We start from the raw sequence: 17,203 nt of genomic DNA, 5'->3' as shown, positions 1-17,203 counted from the left end.
TGCTCTATCACTGGTGCCTCTACAAGCTGGTGCCACTTTCCCACAACTACTCAGTCATACTATTATTTTTTTTAAACCAGGAAACTTTTTGGCAGAACATATTTGTCCTACGAATTTTCTTTTATTGGACTTGGACAAACTTGGTTCTTTTTTTTTGACATAAAGCCATGACTTTACAAAAAACAGTAACAGACCAAGAATTAATTCCTCATGTGCTACATATTCTTTCCCAATTGCCATGGCTTAGTGCACCATTAATGACCCAATTAGAAATTCTCACTGACTAGTTCTTGGTCTGTCTTCATTGCTCCCACTTTTTTTTTTTTAAACTGGAAAAAGTTTTAATCAGAGACCTATGTTTTACACACTGGGTAAAGTAAGTTACATGGGTAAAAGTAAAAGTAAAAGTAGAGAGAAATAGCATTTTACAAATAGAAGGAGATCTGAAAATGATAAATCTTCTTTCTCTTTATTTTCTATAAGCAAAGAGAAATTTATAGAGATTTATTTCTCCATAGCTGGTGATAGCTCAGGCCCCTATTTCCATTGTTTGAGTACTGAAAACTATATCACTTACTAACATTATTCTAGGACTCACAATCAAATGTATTTAATTCAACAAATAGATCAACCCCTCAGTATCTACAACTGTAGATTAATGTAAGTTAGGCACAAAAATCACTACTGGGGATATTCACAAATTCCTTATTCTCCTGGAGTTCACATTTAAATGGAAAACAGACATAAGAAAACATGTTCTGTTTTTATGATGTATAGCTGCCTTTTTTACTCAGGAAAATGATCTGCCCAAGAAATGGCTTGCACACTGCTGCGTGTTTGTGATGAACATGTTATCTTCTGTCTTCTGATGCATCCCCGGGATTTCATGGATTCAGGCGAGTCAATGACCAGACATGGTGTTCTCTTGTTCTGAAGATGTGGTCATAATGATCATGACAGATTTTTGGGGCAGGCCATCTCAGCGACATCTAGAAAGGCAATCATTGGAGACATAAGGACTGGAAAGAAAAGCAGAAATGTACCCAAAGCTAATGAGTTTTGTTTTGCTATATTTTAAGCTATAATTTTTCTAACTGAGGGATTATGCCAAATCAGTTCATTCTAAATATTTTATACAACATTAATTCACTAAATATGAATACAGAAGGAGTTGAGAGAGCAAGGAAGAAAGTTTAGTTATGGCACCATTAAAAGTGGCATCTCTCGAAGATTCCTACTCTTGCTTCTGATAAAACAAGCCCCAAGCTCTCCAGTTCCTTTACTTTTGAGTTCAACAAGACCAAGCTTTTAATATAGGGAAGGTTTAGTTGTCTATCTCCTCTTAGGAAGAAGAAGACACCACTGAGCCAACTATTTCCTTAGTAGCAGTTCAGATAGAGGGGCTAAATCATGACTGGCTGGGATTTTATTTTATTTTTGGCAGTCTTGGGGCTTGAACTCAGGGCCTGGGTGCTATCCTTGAGCTTCTTTTGCTCAAGTATAGTGCTCTACCACTTGAGCCACAGTACCACTTCCGGCCTTTTCTGTTTATGTGGTACTAAGGAATCGAACACAGGGCTTCATGCATGCTGGGCCAGCATTCTTCCACTACGCCACATTCCCAGCCCCTGGCTGGGATTTTTGTTTGAGGTCATAGTCAATGTCTCATATTAAGTAGAATTTCATTCAAACAATCTATATGTAATAACTAATATTTGGCAAGCTGCTAATCTGGACTTTTAGAAACTCATCTATAAATAAAACAGTCAGAATTCCTTGATTTCTCTGAGCAAAATAATGATAGAAAGTTTTACATTTTATAGCCATTAGAATACATAAAGCTGAAAGATCACCTATGCTTTTGTTTTGACAGTTCTGATATTTGAACTCAGTGCCTTTCACTTTGATACTTTTAGTTGGCACTCTACCACTTGAGCCACAACTCCAATCTGTAGTCTGGCGTTTTGCGCATAATTGTAGGCAGAGACTCAGACTGTTCTGGCAGGCTGCTTTGGAATTACAGTCTTCTAGCTTCTGAGTAGCTAGGAATAAAAAACTGAAGAATGACTCCCAGCATACAATCCTTTTTACATAGAAAACTGTACCAGATAACGTTTGTGAGGATTTAAGCATCTGGTTTGACACTTTGCATTTATTTGGAGTCTATTAGTAAAAATGGATTGCAAATTTAAGAAGAATTCATAATATTAGCTACAATTATTGGCATTTATTCTGGCCCTGATGTTGGCTAATAATGTTAATCTTTCCAGCTCCTCTCTAAGCTTGAAGTGCTACAACTTTCCCTCTGAATAATTTTGAGAAAAGGAAACTGAGAGGCACAGGATTGAAGTTCAGCCCCCAGAGAGGCGAAGTTCTGCTGCCTCAGCTCTGACTCCAAGACAGTCATGGAAGAATGTGTCTACTCACCATCTTTATGATGAAATGGAGAGATGAAGCAAAATTTCTAAGTCCCAGGACCGCTCTGAAGAAGACCTGACCTTTCTGACCTCTACAATTGCTTAAGTGACTCTGAAATATGCATCTTCATGTTTAGGTGAGTGTGACACCAGTGGCATAGCTAGATACCTAAAGAACATTTTGTCTTATTGCAGGACACTGAATACTACTGATGTCATTGTGAAAAGGGAAATGAGTTGCTCTTAGTAGTTTGAGGAACAAGCCTGCCAGATTCTAAGAATTTTTGAATTCTGACTGTAATAAGTCTCCTGGGCTTTTGCACTCATTGGCAAAGCAAAACTGTACAAAATAAACAAGTTTAAAGTTTTAATTTTTTTATCAAAAAACTTTTATATTTTAAAACAGAGATAGCGTGTAAGAGCACATGCATCAAAAATTCTTTGGATTAAATTTTTAAATATTCCTCATGTTTTATCCATCTAGTGTTATTTATTTGTCATTAAAAACTGTCAATTAATTACTGATTATGTACTTTGTAGCATATTATGTACTTTTTAGCATATTAGGATATATACAGGATATATATATATAAAGTTTTAAAATTTTTGTGTAGTTGTACAAAGGACTTGCCATCTAACAAAGTAATAAAAAGATACAATGAATTTTGATCAGTGTTACCTCTTCATCGTTACCCACCATCCCTCTGAGTCCCATCACTTCTCTCAGTTTTCTTAATTTTGAAGAATATGCATTGAATTTTATGACTGCATTCCCTTAACCTTCTTCAGGAGAGAACTTAAATGATGTAATTCCCTTAGAAAGACTAACTCATTGTCCAACAAAATAAACACCAGGAATCAGGTACTCCAAAGTCAAGGGTGGGGAACCAAATGTAGGTAGATATAGATTTTGTGTGCTGGTTCTGGGGCCTAGACTTGGTACCTCACATTCTCATTTTTTTTTCATTCAAGTCTGGTGCCCTACCCTTTAAATCACATTTCCACTTGAAGGAATGTTTTTCTTTTTGCTGGTTCTAGGGCTTGAACTCAGGGAGCTGTCCCTGGACACTGTCTTTGAGCTTTCCTTGCTCAAGGCTAGTGCTCTACCACTTGAGCCACAGCACTACTTCTGGCTTTTTCTATTTATGTGTGATTGAGGAATGTACTTTTCTTTCCAGGCTGGCTTTGAATTATGATCTTCAGCTGTCAGCCATTTGAGTAGGTAGGTTTATAGGCATGAGTTATTGGTAACTGGACTAAAATCACTTTTAATTGAGAAAAAAATGTATGGGAGATGTTGTCCAAGTCTGCACTGATGATGATGTTTAGAAATGACTCACAAGCCTAGTAACATCTGGATTTAGATGATGTGTTCGTAAGCATTCTCCTTCCTGACACCATCAACTTAGGTTTCCAGTCAGTTGGTAAATGTGGATGTTACAAACCATAACTATACTTTTGCAACACTTCCCCAGTGTTAGCACACAAGTCCACACAGCATTCCAAGTATGCATTCTTCCTATTTTAACTTTGTGGAATAATAACTAAATGAAGAGAGGTTAAGTAACTTGGCCACCATCCCATAGACAGTGCCCCTAGGCTTTAAACCTTAAGTCTTCTATCGGAAAGCTTTGAATGGAACTGTATTCTTCTGTACAGTAAATTGTATCAGCATCATATAAGTATATGTGAATTATTATACACATTAAAATTGATGTAATGCATGTGTTTCAAGGGTTTTTGTTTGTTTGTTTTTTGCTTTTTGGTTTATTTTTGTAGGTCATAGGGCCCTGTCTCTGAGCTCTTCAGCTCAAGGCTACCACCCTACCCTTGAGCCAAACCCTACTTCCTGTTTTCTACTGGTTAATTGGAGATAAGAGTCTCAGGTCCTTTCGTGCCTGGGGTTGGCTTTGAACCTGGATCCTCAGATCTCAGCCTCCTGAGTAGCTAGGATTATAGGTATGAGCCACTGTGCCTGGCTGTGTTTCAAGTTTTTAACAGTCTATTAACTTTTACAATCATGGTTTTGCTTTTACCATTAGCATTTTCAGTCAGTTGGGGGCCAGTGACTCACATCTGTACTCCTACCTAATTGGGAAGCTACAATCTGAGGATCAGGATTGGAAGGCAGCCCGAGCAGGAAAATCTGTAAGATTCTCATCTCCAGTTAACTACATTTTTGTTTAAAGCTGGAAGTGGTGTCATGGCTCAAATGGTAGAGTGCTCGCCTTATGCAAAAATCCTCATGGTCAGTGTGTAAGCCCTGAGTTCAAGCCCTGTAAATTAATACCTAAAAAAAAAGAATATTCAAATAGGATGGTTTGAAAACATAGGGCATGGGGCATATACAGTCTTGAGGATGATGGAAGGCAGGGGAATCAACAAGTCTCCCCAGATCCATGAGGAGGGAGCTCTGGTCTTATTCTTTCATTGAAAGATGAAAGAAGGGCCATGCAGATCCTAGTTCTCACAGGCTGTCAATAAATAGTGAAAAGCTGTTTGTCTGTTACTGAAAATGAGTGCACTGGATGCTGGACATGTCATAGATGGTTTCTATTGTTTCCCAAGTGAGGTGTCAAGATGGACTTGCATTGAAGTTTGGACTCACTTGGTGCCAGAGAAGCAGAAAAAGAGCTTGGACACTGTGTATTGAGACAGACAGAACTGAGATTCTATCGCAGTGTCATTTAGACAAAAAGTTTCAGCTGCAGTTCTATCAACTGTGAAATGAGGATTTATTCAACAGATAATGTAGAACTTTTCTAGGTGCTACATGCTTTATTCATTTAAATCCTCACAAGGCTTGTTAAGTTTATATTCTAGTATATGTATAGAAGAGAAGGGATATAGACAGTTAAGTAAAAAGAAAGCCAATCAAGTGAAATTTTTAGTATATCAAATGTTTACAAGTATCAAAATAAAAAGAAAAGCAAGGAAGTTGTGAGAAAGTCTCTGCTAGAGGTAAAGCTGAGTAGCTAAGGTTGGTTAGAGCTAGGAATATAACTAGAATAGGTAAGGAAATCTTCACTGAGGAAGACTGTAGGGAGGGAGAGGGAAGAAAGCATGAATAGCTATGACCATAAATTGTATTTGCAGAGGCAAGAACTACTGCAAAAGTGTCGAGGCAGGAACTTGTCTGGTTTTAGCAGGGGAAAAATAATCAATATGGCTAGAGTAGGTTAAATGGAAATCAAGATCCTAGGAGCTTTTAGGGAACTAAAGATATCCTGACAATTTTCAGACTGAAGAGCTTGAAAGATGAGTTGCCATTCACTTTTCAGAATCTCTTGGGAGAGGAGTTGATGTGATTTCAGACCCATCAGAATTGGATTCCTATTGCTGCCTCCTAAATAGGATGCTAAAAAGCCAGATAGCTTGTATCGTCAAGTCTAGAGTCAGTAGACTTAGTCAGGGGACTAAGGTGGAGATCTGGCTTTTGAGAATTGTCAGGCACTGAACGTAGTTGAAGCCATTACACCAGCGGGGTAACAGGTAGAGAAGGGAAATGGTGCAAGTTCTAGGAGTTGAAGTCTGGTGACATTTAGGGGTCCAGAAGGAACCTGCAATAGAATAAGAGAAAAAGAAGAAGAACAAGAAAGGGTGATATCTTAGTAGACAAAACAAGAGGCTAAGTGGAGGAGGAGGAAGTGAGCGGCTGTGTGAAATACTGTAGGTGAGTCAATTGTTCCCTCACCAAATTATCACATGGTTGAAATAAAATATTAGTAGGACAGCATAGCTGAGTGTCTGACATAGAATTTCATCCACTGCTTGCTTGCATTATTTAAGATAAAGTTTTAAAAGAAGTTAAGATTAATGATGAATTTCTAAAATAAATCAGTGTGTGCTCATTATTTAACAAAGATATTTTATCTGATAATATATAACATTTCTTTAATCTTTCTAAAGGCAAGGGTACTTTTAAAATGTGGGGAAATATTAAATATTGTACAAAGCATTTTATAATAAATAGCATATGTCAGATTCTCTTTTTTCTCCATAAAAGGTAATAGAAAATACAAACCTATTACACAGAATTTTGTTTCATAATTGAAGTTTTAGGATGAATCAATTTTATTTATCAAGATACAGCAAACTGGAGTGAGGGAAAAATGAAAGGAAAGGAATTGCACACACATTTTCACTGAGTTCAAAGAGGTTCCTTTAGTGTACTGTTTGCAGCTAATTCTCTCTTTTTTTTCATTTTCTTGTCCTTTGGCTTATTTCCTGCTGGCTGTTTTTGGTTTCTGTCCCCATGGTCTTGCATGTAAGTTTATCTGATGTGGGGAAGAGAAGGGAAATCACAGAAATGGTGGGACAGGAGTGAACCAATGCAGAGTGATGATACTCACTAGACATTAAGTTGGGACTGGGAGGAAGGGAGAAGTCGGGGGAGGAAAATGGGAGAAAATGAGGGAGGGGGTAACATTGTTCAAAAAGAAATGTGCTATTACCTTACTTATGTAACTGTAATCCCTCTGCATGCTATCTTTACAATAAAGTAAAATAAAACACATTTTCACACTCATTCTGGGTGACACCCTTCCCAATGTTTTGTTTCAATATCTGTCTTGATCTGCACATTAACCCTAGAAGTGGGCAATGGCTCATTTCACACAGTGGATATAACCAGTGCTCTGATACCTGTCAGTACTTTCTCCAGATCCCAACACATTGATATGAGGAGAGATGATGCATTATTGCCTTGCTCACAAAGTGACAAAGGCTAAGAATGTGCATTGTCCTCTGCAATGTCACAAGTCATACTCCAATTAAAGGTTAGAAAGACTCTGAATACTGAATCAGCAGTTTCTCTCTTCTGGCCCAAGTTCTTCATTTCTGAAGGTATCTGGGGCTAAATAGCTTCCTTTTCCTCTTATACCAGATTATAGGAAGTTAATAGACAGAGCCTGGGACATCAGATCTCTGATCTTGTTTGCACATAACACCCAAGAGCAGATGAGCCTCTTATCAAAGAACCCATTCACCATGTGTCATAGGCAAGATTAGACAATTTGTCAGAAAATGGTCCTAAGGCTCTTTGTGTAGGGATGAGTAGTGATATTGAATATAGAGCCTGTGAAGTAAGCCCAGTGATAGAGCCCTGCCTAGCAAGTAATAGCCCTGAATTGAACACAGATCATTTTTTCATGTTTTGATATATATATTTTGCCTTATAATTTTCACTTATCAAGAATAAATAGGCAAGGAAAGTTGTCTGAACTAGTGCAAAAACAACCATTCTGAAATACCACTATATGTATCTAATTTACACAAACTATAAAAAAGTCACAGTGAATTTGTCCAGCACTTACAGGTAGGCTTTTGGCAACCCATTACTTGCATTGCAGCTACAAGAAAACTCCCCAAATTAAAAAGACATATTTTCCACAACCTTCCTCCTTGCCAATACCTGGGAAGCTAGACTTCCAATAATTATTGCAATTATATAGTATAACACATAAGTGGCAAATGTTTTTATGTGGTGGGTTACAGTTTTTAAAGCCACTTAAAATAAGCAGTTGTCAGATAAAATGTAACCCTTGAATAATTTTCATGTTTGTACAGTTTAAGATGCGTAACTTTTCCTAGTCTGCTTTTTCTGTGAACACAGATAATTTGAATGATTTCAGTGACTGGTGAATCTCATGTCTATAGGAAACCCGTCCTTCAAGGCCACATTCGCTCAGTGGGATTCTCTAAGTATGTACAATACCTTATTGGTTGCCTGTGTTATGCTATGCTTTTTAGATTTTGAGGGAGGAGAGGAAGACAAATCTATTATTGAAATTTGAGCTGTTTCATATTGTATTTTTTTGTTTGCCAGTTGTGGGAATTGAACTCAGGGCCTGAGCACTGTCCTTGGCTTTCTCAAGGCTAGTGCTCTACCACTTGAGCCACAGCACCGCTTCTGGCTTTTCTATGCATGTGGTGCCAAGGAATTGAACCTGGGTCTTCGTGCATGCTAGGCAAGCACTCTGTCTCTAGGCCAAATTCCTAGCCCTTCATATTGTATTTTAATGATATATTGTTAAAAATTTCTTCTTCTAGAATGCATAACACTTGGAGAGACTGAGAAAATGTCTACTGTTTTCAAAATGGTAACCCCTGTTACGTAGAATTGAGTAGATCCGTAAACATTTGATGTATGAAAGCATTCTGCTTTCTTCCAGAGGCCTGCAGATTCTGGATCTATTGTAGGCTGCAAAGACCCTCTCTAGGAGGGTCCTAGAGACTTACTTCTAGTATCTGACTTTTACCAGCTTAATTCAATGGATAGAAAGAGACTAAATAACTGCTCAAAAAATTCAGTCCATATTCCTTGATAGTCATCTTAGACTAAGGGTAAGTGTATAGCTTACTTGACTGTTGTATTTTGTGAGTGCAGAAACTATATTTATCTTTTTTGTTAGCCTATATTGTTATTAAATAGTGAACATTTAAAAAATGTTTAAACACTAGAAATCAGGTAGTTAAAAGGAGTAGACTGGGGTGAAAGGAGGGAGGGGTACAGATGAATGAAGAAAGACGGGAAGAATGCATTAAAAAATTGAATGCATATCCCATTGCATCTGTTGAATCTAGGATTTTTAAAAAAATCACAATGCACTCGCCTTCAAACCCTATGTTACATTAATTGCATTGCTGTATGTTGCCTAATTATTTGCAATCTTTTGTTTCTGCTTTTTTTTTTTTAAAGAAAACTGTTTGGAAACAGTCTTTTTATGTTGTCCAGACCAGACTGAGGCTATAGGATCACAGTGATCCTCTCAAATGTTGTATTACATGTCCAATTGTACTTTTTATAAGCATTGTTCTCTTTCATACTATTGTGATCTACTGATAACAAGAGAAGGAAGAATAATGAAGCACTCCCTCAGAAAATGATGTTGGAAGTCTACAGAGTATGTTGGGGTTTCTAGAGAAAAACGACTCAACATTTATTTGAACATTGAGTGTGTAGATCCAAGAAAGAAAGGTGTGAGTAATAGTAAGCTTGGGAGATTCCATTTATTCCAAAGATAAATGTAAGACACCCTGGATCAGGTTAACCTACGCTGAGAATCTAGGATCAGATGTGATTATCAAACAGAGGCATCTCAAATCTCCCATGGTATATGTCTGGCATTATGTAACCTTTGGATGGATGTTGTCCCAAACTGGTTATCATGTGAGGAATACTAATCATTTTCCTCTGCAAAGATGATGCTCCAACAACGTAACACCCTCTGATGTGAATCTACTCTGAAAGCCTTCACAAGCAATGAAAGACTCATGAAAATGCTTCCTGAAATCCTATTGCTTGTATTCCTAACAACTGCTCAAAATTCATGATGCTGGTTGTTTACTTTATTAAAGTATAATTTTCTGCAGATTAACACAGGTAAATTTTACTAGCTAAATTGTAATAGTTCTTTAAAATTTTTTTATTGCTATCTTTAAGTAGTTCTACAAAGGAGTTGCCCTTCAACAAAGCAGTTTATGAACACAAGGCATCTTGATCAATGTCCCACCGTTGATGCTTTCCCCCCACCCTCCCTCCTTTTCCCTCCATTTCTTAATTTTGCAGAATACACATTGGATTTTTATCACTGCACATTTTTCCTTCCTTCCTTCCTTCCTTCCTTCCTTCCTTCCTTCCTTCCTTCCTTCCTTCCTTCCTTCCTTCCTTCCTTCCTTCTTTGCTTCCTCTCTTTTTCATTCTTTTGCCCTCCTTTCCCCTTCAAGGCTGGTCCAACTTACTCTGAGCCAAGGGCCCAAATGTGAAAATGACATATCAGTAAACTGAGATATAGGTGGTCTCATATGGTTGCTCAAGTTTAGAGTCATAAAGTTAGTGATTAAGGGAAGCTTTGCCAGTGATGCTGGGATAGCCTTCAAAATAGCACTTTCATCTTGGTTTTGTGAGAGCTTTGTATTTGAAAGATGTTAACACTTTAAGCACACATTTTTGAAGTAAAATAAAGGTAATTGAAACACAAATGTTCACTTTCTTCTCTATTCTCAATTTAAACATCAAAGCATCGTAATTGTGTTTACCTGTGTAACAAGAGAAAATTATAATTTGTATAATTTCCAGGCTGAATTGACTTTTCCTTTTGTAGGTTTTGAATATAAAGCTTGTGTTTAGAGAAATATTGATATGACAAATATTTTCAAATTCAATATTTAGATTTTTTATTAAGAATTTTAGTGGAAAGCATTAGCAACTTTTGACAGGAATTCATTTATATCTATCACCATGCAGAACACTGCATTAAAAACAGCTGAGTTGTATAATGGAGAGTCTGAAAATTCCAAGTTAGAAGTCCTCTAAAACTTAAGCTACTGTTTTTTTCTTTCTTCAGACTCCTAAAACTTCAGCCTGGAGTTGAACAAAGCAATGTATTTTTTCAGGGTTCTAAAAAGATATAGGACCAACATGAGTTTTTTAATTTGCTGTGCTATAAAAATTACCATTATACTTTCTAGTAGAGAATGACTCATAGTTTTATAGAAATTATTATATTGAGATTTTTAACACACTTCTAATAGATTATTTATTGTGTAAAAATGAAACCAAAACACCTTAAGGAAGAGACATTTCAGTTTTTTTCATATATTTTTCATTGTAATTAATAGAAGGGTTACATGATATTTGCCAGATAGATGGTGCATTAATTCACATACATTGATACCCTTTCATAAGACACTTCAGTTTTTGATCTCCTGTTTATGTCCAAAGGTCATTTTTCTTAAATTGGGTAGGTTTAAATTTAGGTGAATATGTGATGTGGTGAACAAAAGCAGATGTGGTTAGTAGGGTGATGGAAAGAATAGAACTCTTCCCCTAAAATACTCCTATTAGATCATGTTCAAAAAGGCTTTTTTCCCTACATTATATTTTCTTGACATAGAGTTCCATATTCTTGCATCCTACATATTACCAAATGCAAATGATTATCTTGTAGAAAATATTTACTAAAAGCGTGGCATGGTAGTTGCCTTCTATGTAGTTTTTTTGTTGTTGTTGTTGGCATTTGTTTGTTCAGTTGTTTGGTGGTACTGCAGTTTGAACTCAGGGCCTTCCTATGTGCTTGGTAGGTACTTGGCCACTGAGCCACACCCCGAGTTCTAGTTCACATCTATAACCCCAGCAATTCAGGAGACTGAAGCAGGAGGAACACGAGTTGAAGGCCAACTTGGGCTAGATGGCAGGATCACATCCCCCACAAACAACAATCGCAACAAAAGAAAACAACACATCTTTACCCCAGTTTTTAGATGAACATATAGCCTTGCTCTCCTTTCCTGTTTTCCTCCCTCTCTCTTTCTCCCTTCCTCATTCACTTCCTTCCATTTTTGTTTGCTTTCTTGCTCTCATCCTTTCTGTGCCTCCTGATAACTGTATGAATAAAACATATTTAGATGATTGGTAGTTTATCCACAGGCACACAGTGCCTCATTAGACTCCTTCTTGAGACATCTATGGAGGATTTGTTTTTGAAGAAAGGGGACTTAAGAGGGAGATTTTTTAAAACCCCGGGGAATTCCACAGTGGTCAAGGGGATCAAACCCATGATTCCTGGGGTATGACTTGGACAGCTATTGCACAGGATCTTATACTGAGTCATGCCTGAGGAGTTGGGAGCTGAGCAAACTGTGGAGAGTTGTTGGCCCAGAGCTCTCCCCTAGTCAAGAATTTTTACATAATTAATTAACTAGTTGATTAAGAAATTCATTTCTGTGGTCCTAGGGATGGAACCCAAGGAAGGTCTCTCATGCATTCTAGGTACATATTTTGTATGACTAAGCTCCTGCAGACACTTAAAAAAAAAAAAGATGTATTCTCCTTGCATGAGGCTCTTGGGGACACAAATCAGATTCTGTTAGACAAAGGTTACTATCCTTACATTCTGTCCTGGAACAAGCCATGTTGAGGCTAACACTGAGGTTGACACTGCTTGGACCTGTCAGAGGATCAGTAGGTTTATTGAGAACAAAATGGGGGGAGGAGAGTAGACAAAAGGTGTTGCAGAGAGGGACAGAGATTCAACAGTTGAGAATTGAAATGTTGAAGCCATGATTGAAAGTAGGGGTAGATAGATCTAGAGTAGTCTGAAAAGGTCAGAAGGGGCCATGTAGAAATGAAATTTTATCTGGATGAAGTGATAAACTGCATCCTAAAGACCCTGACAATATGCAGGCAGCACAGGTTAACACTGGAGAAAGCTGATCAAGATTTCTAATTGGAAAGTTTCCATAACAGAAATGAGGCCAAAGAATGAAGCTGGAGATTCAGCCAGTTAGGAGCTTTTCTCTGGGGAGCTTCCTCTGGGTCAGAGGAAGAAGACCTGGTCTATCACAGGAGAACTAGCCAACTGAAGAGCTTCGAATATGAAGGAAGTTGAGACAAGTGGCCTGTGGGTCAAATGTTTTACTCACAGAAGTTAAAAATTGTAGAGCAGTGATACTACAGACTAGTAGCAAATACTGACAAGAGTGGAAAGAGAAATACATCAATACTAAATTGTATCTATCATAGAATGGCAGTTTTGATAATATGTGCATGGATATACAATTCTTCACTTCTAGGAGAAAAGATTACAGATTTTGGGGGGTTGGAGATTTAGCTCAGCTGAAGAGCCCTTGCCTGGCAAGTGCAAGGCCCTGAGTTCGTTCCCCAGCTCTGGAAAAAAAAAAGATTACAGATTTTAAAAATCTTTCTTCCTTTCTTGCTCCAAAATGTCTATACCAAAAGTTAACAATGATTCATTTCATTTCCTTCTTTTGGTGGTACTGGGGTTTGAGCTTAGGGCCTCATGCTTGCAGGCTGGTGCCATATCACTGAACCATGCTTCCATTCTTAATTTTCACTAGTAGTTTGGGGGTAGGATCTCACTTTCTTCTAATTCACAATCCCATGTTTAGTCTTTTCATTACTGCTGGGATTATAGGTGTGTGTCATCCCATCAAGCTTCCTTTCTGTGCTGGCCAGATACCATAATCCTCTCACCACAGCCCGCCATGTAGCATGAGATGACAGCCACCACTGTCTTCACCTATACATTGAGAAGGAGTCTCATGAACTTTCTGTGAACTTTCTGCTTGGGCTAATTCCTCAAACCTCTATCTTTCTGTTCTCAGCCACCCAAGTAGCTATGAATCACCATGGTTAGGTGCAAATCATATTTCTATTTAGCAAGGACAAGTATTAAGGGAGAAGGGAGCAAAAAAGAAAAAGAAGAGAAGTATCAAAGAAAGGAAGGGAATGAAGGAAAGAAAGAAGGAAACTAAGGAGCAAGGAAAGGATGAAAGGAAGAGTCAAATTTGACAGCAGAATGAAAAGAATAATATATGAGAATAAGGATGGGCTCTATAATATAAATTGCAACCCTAATGTGAGCCTCTTAAACTTAACCTGTTTAAAAACATCTCCTGCTGACAGGCTGAGAGATACTGGAGTACAGTAGAAAGGCTGACTGGACATGAAGAGAGCTGAAACTAGGGAGGGAGAATTGTAATTTCCCCACCTGCCCACTACATTAGCCACGGTTCTTACAAGTAGGGGCCATGTATACGAGGGGAGAAAGGTTCAGAGTTTGACTCTGATAAAATCTTTCCTGGTGAAGCCAGGCCTGTGATTGGCTCCAGTTCCTGTCCGCCAAACTCTGTTCCCAGAGCTTTTGATTCTCAACCTGCAAAGATCTTTTCAGCTTGAATATGCAGGAAGGGGCTAGTGCTAGTGAACTGACCTTTGATTCTGTGATAACTACTTGTGTTTTCTTAAAAAAATCATTTCCACCCCTAGTTCCCTATGATAGGAGATGACACACAGTTCTAAAAGGTAATAAGTAAAAACACTAGATAATCAATGGTGCAAGAGGAAAGATTTGCCATGGATCTCAGAGAGAGGGAAGTGGCTTTATTAAGTGATAGTTGGCAGGTTTGCGGCTATGCTATTCATAGAGAGAGAATAAGTAGCTAGAATCCCAGTAAGTCATAATAATGACAACTTTCATTTATCACTCTACTAAGCATTTCAAAATATTCTTTAATACTTACAACAATCTGATGCTTTAAAAATTATCGTCAGGGTGATGTATAGAGGGGCTACAGTTACATTTATAAAGTACTGAGTACATTATTTCTTGAACATTGTTACCCCTTCCCATGTTTGCCTCCCACTTTCCCTCTCCCCACCCCCTCCTGGGTTGTACAGTTCATTTCCAACATATTGTCCTGTGAATATCGCTGTTACATTCGTTCACTCTTTGTCCTTAGTCTCATCATCTTGTTGTTCCCATTCCCTTCTCTAATTCAAATAAACAAATAAACATATATACAATATACTAGGTACCAAAGTCAAATACAGTAACAACAGGAGGTAAACCATAAAGGGGAAAAAAGAAAACTAGAAAACTGAAAGAGGGGTAAATAACTTCATATAGTACATTAGAAACAGCAGTCATGAAGCCAGGCATGGTGGCTCATGCCTGTAATCCCAACTACTCAGGAGCCTGACATCTGAGGATTGTAGTTCAAAGCCAGCCCAGGCACTAAAGTCCATGATACTCTTATCTCCAATTAGCCACTAGAAAATCGGAGGTGGCGTTGTGGCTCAAGGGATAGGGCAGTAGCCTTGAGCTGAAGAGCTCAGGTACAACGTCTAGCCCGGAGTTCAAGTTCCATGACTGACCAAAAGAAAAGAAAAAGAAAAAACAAACCCAAGAAACAACCACCGTGAAGATAAACTCTTGTTTCCATATCTTCCCTGGACTTCATTTTGCTTAGTATCATCCTGTTTGGTCATTTACACACAGTTGTTGGGCTATTAGGATGTTTTGCTAGGAAAATCTTACATGTATACTAATTATTACAAATGAGGGAAACCGTGGAGCCCCTTTATATCTTAAAAATATATATACCTTACTTTTCATCTCCTCCTCACCTTTCCTTACTCTCACTAGATAGATTAACCACTTCCTCAACACAATGTATACAGGGCAGCACCACAGCCAGTCCTACTGTCCTCAGTGTTCATGAGCTAAGGGGAAGCTGAGAAAGTCATTCAACTCTTAACACTGGAACTAGAAAATAGAAGTTTTTAACCTGGGAGACCAGATTTTGAAAGGCTTTGGGACTTCCAATGATAGATCAGCAAATGAAAACTTACATGCAACTGGGATCCTCTCTCTCTCTCTCTCTCTCTCTCTCTCTCTCTCTCTCTCACACACACACACACACACACACACACACACACACACACACAGGAAATGAGCAAATGACTTGGAGCCATTCCCGGGAAATGAGAGAAGCTGAAAAACAGAGGGCAACCAGCGTGCCTGAAATCCTGGCTATACTTCCCGAAACTCTCTCAGCCCTACCGGTTAGTAATTGTTCTGTAGATGGGCAAATAAAATTGCCTTCTGACCACAAGGTAGGGCTTGTAGAGTGAGATATACCAAATAGCAGAGAATTCTTTGTTTTAGCCTTTCCATTTAGAAATCTTTCTACCTGGATAGTCTCCACGGTAGGATTATGAGCTTACAACAAATTGCTTCCTTACCAGGCTGCAAATGTCAGGGAAACCCAGAATGGAAGATCTGAATCTGGAACATTTGCTTCTCACAGGAAAGGAAGCATGGAGTCTTGTGTTAGTTTTTATTTTTTTCTTTTCGGAATTCTTTTTTTTTTCTCACGCAGTTTATTTTTGAAGATAGGTAGTCATTCATATACACTAGGATTGTGCTGCAGAGCCCTAGGAGGTCAAAGTGGACTCCAGCCATATCTTTCCTCATTTTTTTTTTTGTCTCAAGTCTTGGGATTTGAACAGTGGGCCTGATGCTGTCCCTTAGCTTTTTGGCTCAAGGCTAGTGCTCTACCAGTTGAGCCACAGATCCACTTCTGGCTTCTTGTGGTTAATTGAAGATAAGAATCTCCTGGACTTTTCATCCTGGGCTGACTCAGAAATAAAGATCCTCAGATCTCAGCCTCCTGAGTAGTTAGGATTGCAGGTGTGAGCTATTGGCAGGCTATCTTTCCTCATCTTAATTTTGAGAATGTCATTATATTGAAGGAGAGGAGCAGGATGTGGGGTAGAGAGGAGAAACAGGATAAGACCAAGGAGAGTAGGAAAAGGAGGAGAAGGAAGAATAGGAGAAGAAGGAGGAGGAAGAGGAGGAGGAAGAGGGGGAGGGGAGGAGGAGGGGAGGGGGAGAAGGAGGGGGAGGAAGAGGGGGAGGAGGAGGCGGCAGAGGCGGAGGGAGGGGGAGAAAGAGAACAATTTTTGTCAAGACAAAATTGTAAAGATTAAAAAAATAAATTAATGACCTATTTTAATAAGTGAACACTTTCATATTGTATGCATATATTGTAGTGTATTGTTAAAAATGTACTCACCTCAAAGTACAATCACACTCTATGTTGCAAACGTGGAAAGAGTTCACAGTGAACTACACATCTGTTTTCAGTCTTATCAGGGTATCTGTGAGGAGTGTGTGACCTTGTTTAGTAATGACATGAACAGCTTTGAGAGTTTGCGGCTAAAAGCCTGGGGCAGATATATTACTCTCACCCCACCCATTTGACAAATTGTTTACAAACCGCAGATGTAATTGAGTAAATTTAATGAAGATGTTAGGCTCATCCTTTGCTGATGTTCTTGCAACCTTATTTTCTAAGCTTTAAAATTCCTGTTGAATTACAGTTTTCAAGACTTGAATCCCATATCCCACACTGTGCTGTTCCTAGCCTTTGTTTCGTAGAGGGAAAGAGTATAGGCCTTGGGTTCAAAGATTCTTGGG

General features: G+C 38.4%; 1 protein-coding gene across 1 annotated transcript in view; it reads left to right on the top strand.

Annotated features, from left to right (window-relative positions):
• The window catches only part of LOC150055618 (albumin-like), a 230,077-nt gene extending 220,407 nt beyond the window's left edge, over nucleotides 1-9,670 (top strand). The window contains exon 15 of the mRNA XM_090343442.1: nucleotides 9,657-9,670. The gene's annotated coding sequence lies outside the window, so the exon portion shown is untranslated. The remainder of the gene's footprint in view (nucleotides 1-9,656) is intronic.
• Nucleotides 9,671-17,203: the final 7,533 nt, after the last annotated feature.

The sequence above is a fragment of the Megascapheus bottae genome, chromosome 13 (assembly GCF_031878675.1).
Source record: "Megascapheus bottae isolate mThoBot1 chromosome 13, mThoBot2.hap1, whole genome shotgun sequence".
In the NCBI taxonomy this organism is placed as follows: domain Eukaryota; kingdom Metazoa; phylum Chordata; class Mammalia; order Rodentia; family Geomyidae; genus Megascapheus; species Megascapheus bottae.
This window is presented reverse-complemented; position numbering and strand designations above follow the sequence as displayed.